The sequence below is a fragment of the Oryzias latipes genome, chromosome 14, assembly GCF_002234675.1.
Source record: "Oryzias latipes chromosome 14, ASM223467v1".
NCBI lineage: Eukaryota > Metazoa > Chordata > Actinopteri > Beloniformes > Adrianichthyidae > Oryzias > Oryzias latipes.
In genome coordinates this window covers 15,430,016-15,438,331 of record NC_019872.2, presented here as the reverse complement: position 1 = coordinate 15,438,331, position 8,316 = coordinate 15,430,016, and positions in this window count along the sequence as shown.

Genomic DNA, 8,316 nt, shown 5'->3' with positions numbered 1-8,316 from the left:
CCTGGGCTTGCCTGCAGATGGGAGTCGCACCTACTTCAGTGCTAGTCAGACAACACAAAATTAGCTGCAGCCCTGTTGATAACACCACTTTTCATTAGCCCTATCTATCCAGTTTGGTGTGCTCTGACAAAGGGACAGATTGCTGATGGCCATTTCACCTCAGCACCAAAAAATGCGTGTGGGAGTGTGTGTGTTTTTGTTTTGTCTGTGTGCTGTAGCTGCTAGTTCTGTGACATGAGTACAGCTTGGAGGAACTCTTCGCACTGGCATGACCCTAATCTTTCTTTTTTTTGTACTTTGGTGTCGTTGTAATGTAACTTGATGCCAGCTCGGTTAATACTGCTGAGCTTTGATGCGGCGGAGTCAGATTCAGACGGCTGAAAAGACTCAAGAGGCCGTGACTTGACATATGCGTGCGAAACAGATTAAACCCAACAGCCTCTTGCACTGCTTGAAAGTGAGGCTTCTGTTTGGAGATTATCATTATGTAGAAGTTACTGTCAGTTTAAAGCAGAACTTTTCCAAAACTTTAAAGAAAAAAAATCTTTACCTTCAATGTGACCCAGTTTTGATGCGTTGATGCTTCGTTTAAGCGGAATGTTTTTGGAAAAGTTGCAGAAATCCTTTTTAGCATACTTTTATTTTGTGATTTCTGCCACATTAAAAAGATCTTTTTTTTTTTTTTAGTGCTTTTTTGAAGTGCTTTTGTGTAAAAAGAAAGTCGACTATTTAGAAAAACCCTAAAAGAAAGCCAACAATTCTGCAAGTATGAACTCGGCCCACTGCAGGGCTGCTACGATGTGCATTTAAAAAATTGACCAACATTTCAAAAGAGGGAACATCTATTCTATATTGCGTTACGGATTTTGGCCACAATTATCAACGCATGATGCAATGCATGTTTTAATTTCCTCAAACTGCATATGTTTGATTATTTCTTGACAAAGTCAAACATATGTTTCTCAAAGAAGTCATTAGACAAAACTCTAATCCCGTGTAGATTAAATTAACATAATAAATCAATCAAATACATTTTAATCAACACAAATTGTTAGTCTTTTAAAAAATGTATTTAAAGTCTTGCTTTAAGGAAAGTAGAAATATTTGGGTTTTGCATGATTTGAGCTATTCTTTGGGGGATTGATCACATTTTTGTGGTGATGAAAAGAAAAAATGGAATTGATAATAAAGTCTCTAAAGTCCTTTGTGAAGACGGTCTTTAGATCCAAAGATGCAGCTGCAGGGCGTTAGTTATCTGTTTGGGTTGTTTCAGATGGAAAGAATTACTCCCTGATTCTCCAAATAGTCTTCTCTGATCCTGCCTCCTTCGAGTAAGGCTATTACAATGACTTTGCTCAACTGTATTTTAGAAAAACTCCCTTTTAAGGGTAGTGGTACGCGTTCAGACGCTACACTGAGGCCCAGAGTGCCTCCTTCTCTTCTTCAGGAGTGGAGCTCCACATGATGCTCTGGTGTGCTTGCCTACTCATCTCCGTCTTGACCTGGAGAGGTAGGAGATTGGCAGCGGTGGAGTGAAGTTGGATCACCAGCCAATGGCTGTTCTTAATTGGCCAGTCGTTATGTGACTTTGACTCCTGTTCAGCCAATCCCAGAATACACACAGGAGATGTTGAAGAAAGGAAAAAAAAGAAGAAGAAGAGGGAGAGGAATGAATTCAGAGACATTTTTTGTGTGGTTTTCAACCTTCAGGTATTACAAATAACACAAAAATGGAAAAGATTTAAAAGATTCAAGTGAAATAGCTTTTTAAAAAGTGTAATAATTGTATTTATTGAAATAAAAAGTAATAGTCTCAGATTTCGCCAATTTTTCTTAAAGTGTCAGGCTGGATGATCGTATCTCATTGGATGATAGACTTTGCCTCGAACTTATTCCTTTGTTTTGTTATTATACTAAGCAAAAGACCAAAAAAAAAAACAACCCACAAATACCTGGGAAAGTAGGAGTTTAGTTACATTTATTTTCCTTAAATTCCTCTTTGCTTTTTTAACGGTCCTTTCATGCCGTCTAGAATTTGGGTCTTTACTGCTTCGATGCTTTTGCATTACTAATACAAATTCAGCCTTGATCAGTTGGTGAGGAATCAACCCAGCGTACATGGTTCATCACATTCCTTCTGGATGTGTGTTACCTTGCCTGACACAGCGTGGCAGTACTGACTTAACAGCTGGAGAAACATTTTAGAGACCAGAGACCAGTCCGCTGTGGTTCTCTCTGTGAGCAGGCATTTTGCTGGATATGTGGCCATTCTGCTTTGTGGCGTTTACTCCTTTCTAAGGCAAATGATCAATACGCTCCATGAAGTATTTGACAAAAGAGGACTGTTTTCAAGATTTTCTCTTAAGCTAAAGTTGTTTTTATAAAATTCTTGTGTGAAAGACTTTGGAATATAACATGATCTGTAGCGGGCAGCGATTGGTTCTTATGTCAAATATGCCCTCCTCAAAATGTTTATTGCTGAACCTGGTCACATTTAAGCAGAAAGGAATTTAATTAAATAGTGTTCAACTCAGTCTTCAGCTCTGACTAAGCATTTAGGAGACAATAACTTCTCTTCATGAAACCCTATCTTAAAAAAATGTCTTGTTTAAAGGGTAAATATTTATTTAACCCTCGTGACAAACTTTATACAGTTCTTGTAAAACCTAAAAAACCTCATATGTCTACGTAAATGAATATGATTTAACACCTTTCAGCTAGAAGAACAGCCGTATTATATTAAATTTCCCTTTCCTGAAAGCTTTAAGATACAGTCTATTATGTAAGAATAAAGAAATGCTGGTCATGATGTCATTGTAAGTGTAATGTCAGATATTTGAGAAATATTATTTCGGTTTTAGATTATTTTCCTAAAATACATTTTAAATGCTGCTTAGTTGCCTGTCATACTGTGACTAAGAAAGTTTCCTTTCCTTTGAGGATTAAGATTAAAAAATCTTTTGAAGAAAGATGTTTAAGCCTTGAAGACCATCAAATTGAATCTTTTTTAAATTGTGAAATACAAGTTTAAAATGGAAAATAAAAAGCAAAGAAAGGTTTGGAGATTCTAACTTACTTGACAAATTACTGGTGTTCAACCAGCTTGTTCTGATCTTCAGATGAGATTCAGTAGATGCACAGAGATTAAAAGAAACTATACTGTTTACTCTTTTATGAAAGCATTTACTGATCTTCATTTCACACACAAAAATTACTGCAATAATTTCCTTTGTATAAAATGCAATGTTGGGTAAATATCTTTTAGTTAAGTTATACTGACTTCTTTTCAAGTATAGCACTTCCTTAAACCCACTTTTTAAAAATAATTTTTATCAGTATTTGATCAAAGAGAAGACATGTTACAGATGAATCTTAATTATTTGAAAGACCACTTTAGTATTTTTTTAATTTTCTGTCAAAACTGAGCTAAAACAAATTAAGATTATACATTTTTTCTCTATATACATTTGGCATGTATGTACATAGGGAGAGATGCAGTACATTAAACAAGTTGAGAAGTTTAAAAATTATTCCTTCTTTAAAGCTGCATCCACACCAAACGCGCTTCGCGCAGCAGACTTAACTTTCAATGTTAAGTCAATGGTACTGTCATGGTTTAGGTTTCTTTCCCTTAGTTTTTGCTTCGTTTTTGTTTCTGTCATGTTTGAGTTCTGTTTCCTGTTTTATTTTGAAAGGTTTCATGTTATGTTATGGTTTTGAGTTTTACTTCCCTGGTCCCAATCTCTCCTGATCATGTTCTCCTGTGTCTTATCAGTCCTGTTTGCATATAAGTGTTGTCTCTGCTTTCGTCTTGTGCTCCATCTCTACCCTGAATGTCATTTCTCTGTCTGTCTTCTGCCCTGTTTACCAGTTTACCACAGTGAGTTTTGTATTTTGAGAATAAATCCCTTGCCCTGGAACCATGTGCCTCCCCGCCTCTGCATCTTGGGTCCTTCATGTTCACCAGCCCTCGTACCTGACAGGTGCACACGAGATCTGAGGTCCTGCAGCGTGATTTGAGCAACGGGCGCAGCGCGAAGGTCAGGCAGCAGCCCAGTCTGAGCGGCGTGGTTTGGACGGCAGGGCCAGAGTTCAAATATTTAAACTTTGGCTAGGGTTGCCGCGTCACATCTACCAATCAGTGACTCAGCTTTGGGCATGTGACTCTTTCAGTGAATCGATCAGTGGGTCACAGAAACACCGTGGAAACGGCTGTCATGCAGACACAGCTCTTGGAGCGGAAGAGATTCTTTGAACGATAATAAACCCAGACATGTAGATGTGATTAACAACATTTTTGTAGAGCTCTTCATAATAAATAAACCTGATCTCTCAACACCATCCGTGTTTTCTATGCATTATAAATGGCATAAACATGAACAACTCTCCATGTAGCCATCAGACTAAAAACATTAGCTGGAAGCTCTTCCCACATGCGGCCATGCCGTCAAGCTCAGGAACACATTTTTGGACTGGCGGCAAGCAGAGAATTCGCCGCATGGTGAAAGAGAGGCAGCCAACACACCAATTGCATTTGGTGTGAACAAAAATTATTCACCAAATTGTTTTGATAAATAAATCCTATAAGCTTTTCAGTAATAGTTTTCAGTAAATGCATCAAAGTAATGGATGGAAGATGCGTTTTGTAGTACACAAATCATATTTCGAACCAAAAAAAAACAACAGTTACCCAAAAATTGAGGTTTGAACTGAATTTTGGGCAAAGTGAATAGAAACAACTTTCCCAGTCAACAGAAACCGCACTGGGATGATCGGTCTAGTCTCAGTGAGAAGTACATAAAGAAGTAGGATGATGGGAATTTCTAATAGTGGAGTAGAAAACACATGGAAGTTAGAGACTATAGGTTGTTATTGGAGAGTGCATCATTAAGTCTTGAAGTATGAGTGTTGAGTTCAGCGGATCAGTGTTTTAAGATCACTAGTCTGATCATCTTAGAGCCCCCTAAAGGTAAAGAGGACCTCAGTTCTGCTCGAAGTATAAGCCTTTATTGTTGCATACAAGCTTTCAGTTTTTTGTGTTACCGTGCTTCATTAAATATGCTCTGCCAATATTATGGTACAAAAATGTGAGCAGACTTTTAGCTAATGGATTGCAAATTTGATGTGTAACTCCATCCACACTTTTGGGGATAGTTCATTCTAAATGAATCAGTAACTTTTCCTAAAGTAGTAAAGCAAATATCTCATTAACGCCTCAGAATTTGGCTCTTTGCTTACAGTAATGACACGTAGGGTTATCGCACACAGCTTTACCAACGCAAAACTGCTAACTGTAGTTGACTATTTAATGCATTTTCTTAAGTCTGAGTTGTATTTTTCCTCTTTTGATTTATATCTGCATTGATGTTATGGTGCCCAGGTCAGCTTTTTGCTTTTGGGCCGTGTCCAGGTCATTATGATGTTTAGCTGCTTTCTTTTTTCATCTACCATGAGACCAAAGGTCTTCTCAGGGTAAAGTTGCCCCTAATGAGCATGTCTCCTTAAAAACAGATATTTCACATTTATTTTCACAAATGAGCCACTCGGCATAATCAGCATGAGAGATGGTCAAAAACCCAAGTCATTGGTGTTTGGAAAACTTCTCTCATTAAAGAAAAGGCCAGGTTAGAAAACAGGAAACCGGTTACAAATGAATGTCAAAGTTGTCCAATAAGACGGTAATCTTTTGTTGAGAGCTAAAACTGAAAAACAAGATTATTGAATTTCTTAATCAGGAATTATAGTTAATTACAAAACAAGTCAGGCTTGTGTTATCACTTGTGTTAAAAAGTCATATTTTTACATGTTTATTTCCAAAAGCAAATAATTGGAGAAAGCCCTTTAACTTGCGCTAGCCTTTTAATTCCTTTTTACAATTTCAACAACTATAACTATTTTCAAGTTATTGAGACTCATAAAACTGACTATAAATGCAGAGTAATAAACATCCAAATGGTTTAACTCACTTTCATTGTAATTGCAGAAAATACCCCTTATTAAAATTTTTTTGGAGATTTGTGATTTTTTTCCAATAGATAATTCTCTAGCATCTATTCAGTTTTGGTGTTATTTGTATTTTTGAGCCATCTATATACAAGGAAATTTTTGCCGATGACTTAAGTTCAAATGTATTCTGAGAAATTAGTTTAAAATATTTCCTATCATACATTTATTTATTTATTTATGAGAGTCTCTATTTTCTTTATGTTGCATAACTACACAAAAATTCTTTGTCCAAAACTTCCTCAGAGGGCATAGCAAAGGTTAGTCCATCAAAATTTCTCTAATAAATGTTTAAATACGGTATACATTATTTGTTTAAAGCCTGTTGACATTCTCTAACACATTTTCTTTTCTGTTAAATTGTATGGTTATAATTGTATGGCCCAAAGATTGACCTCTATAAATGTGGAATTTTTTGCTTGTGTCCTTCACATTCAACGAATTTAACGTTATGCCAGATTGAGAATCTCCTTGGGTTTAAACATAGAGGATTTGTTGTAATACATCTTTTTAAGAGAAGCAGAAGGTTTTCAACAACTCAACTGTTATTATTTGAGATCTTCATTTCTGCAATTTATATTGAGATTTTTTTATCTCTTTGATCCTTCTGTTTAAAAAGCTCTTCTAATGAACTAAAAGTAAAAAAAACAGATAATTTGATAACTTAAAAACTAAAAATACCTTTTTAGTGTTTTTTCTTGTGTATGTTTAGCTTGAAATGCTTTTTTTTGTTCTTTGTGAGTTAACTGGTTCCCTTTTGTGTCTATTTTTAATGTGCTATTATCTAAAAAGGTTACATCTTCTATTTTCTTTCAGACATATTTTTACTTTTGTTGCTCAAACGCAAGCGGAACCCTGACAAAAACCCTCCTGTTTTACAGCAAGGTTCCATAAATGGGAGAGAACTGCCTGACACTCGTGCAAATCATTTTTTTTAGGTTTCAGTTTTAAACCAATGAAACAACAAATACGATTTACACTTTAGTGCCACGGAATCATGTGTAACTCCCACTAAAGTTAAGTCATTTTCAATTTTTTTCACCTCTCTGATTTGAAAATGTTAGCATATTTAGAACAGGTTGTAATTTTTAGTCCTATATTTTTTGAAATCTGGTGTTTACTTCGCCCACAGATTTCAAACTGAATTTTGGTCATGGATGGGGGGGACTATAAGTGCTATTTATTTGAAAAGGAATCATTCCATTTTTCATTACTCGTCTAAATTGAGTTCCTTAGAGCTTGGCGTGGCACGTCTGCCTGTTTCAGATAGAGGCTTTCTGTGTAAACGTGTGTGTCATTTAGGATGTGATTCAGACTAGAAATTAGTCATAAGAAGGTGGTTCAATATAACTTTGTTTTAACCGCTTTCTGCAAGGGAAAGTTCATCTGAATCATCAGACTAACAGAAACACAATGGGCAAAGAAACCACAGGCATTTCAACACACCATTGATTTTCTCGTTTTCTGAAATTGAGTACTTCTTTCTGCGTCTCAAAAGATAATGGAAGACACAGCCAGCGTTAAACCATTGATCTGAAATGCTGACCCCTTGCTGGACAACAGCTTTTTTTTGTGGTGGGTGCTAAACAGTTCAGTGACTTTTTTATGACTATAACGCCAGGATTAAAACATATAGCAACTTGGGAGTTGCCTAAGCTAAGGGTGGCTATTTTTTGTATGCTACAGCTACACATTGATGTGTTTATTTGTAAAAATGTATTTGATATGTTTGATTTTTTTTTTTATGTGGAAGAATGTAGTCACATGAAAATTCCTTTGGCAGAGGTTCTTTGATAATGCAGCATTGATGAAGGGCAGAGGGGGAAAAAAGCAGAAGTGAAGTTCTTAGAGTGTGGGCTAAACATAACTAAGACACAAGATGGCCAAGCGAGAAATCTGCTTGGCACTCGCTGCATTAAAGGCTCCTTGTGGAAGCCCTTAAGCTTCAGAGAAGTTTAAGATGGGAGGGAGGAAAGGCAAAGGATATATTGAGGAATATGTGTCAGACACTAAAAAAAAAAAAAAAAACTTAAAGATGTCTTTTTTAACAAACAGATTTTGTGAAACTGCTAACTCAAAGTTTTTAACCCGTCCGTAGTTGAGACTTCCAGGGATTTTTAAACTTGTTAGGTTGTGACGTTTTTTTTTTGTTTTTTTAACCACACCTTTGGATTGAATCTGCATTGCAAACATTTAGTTTACAAAGGAGCAGAAGCTTATTTATGATGCAGCTTAGGAGATAATGTTAGCAGCATGCTGAGAAATGGCAGTGAATTGGTTTGCATTTGAGCTTTAAGCTTTTTCTGACTTTTA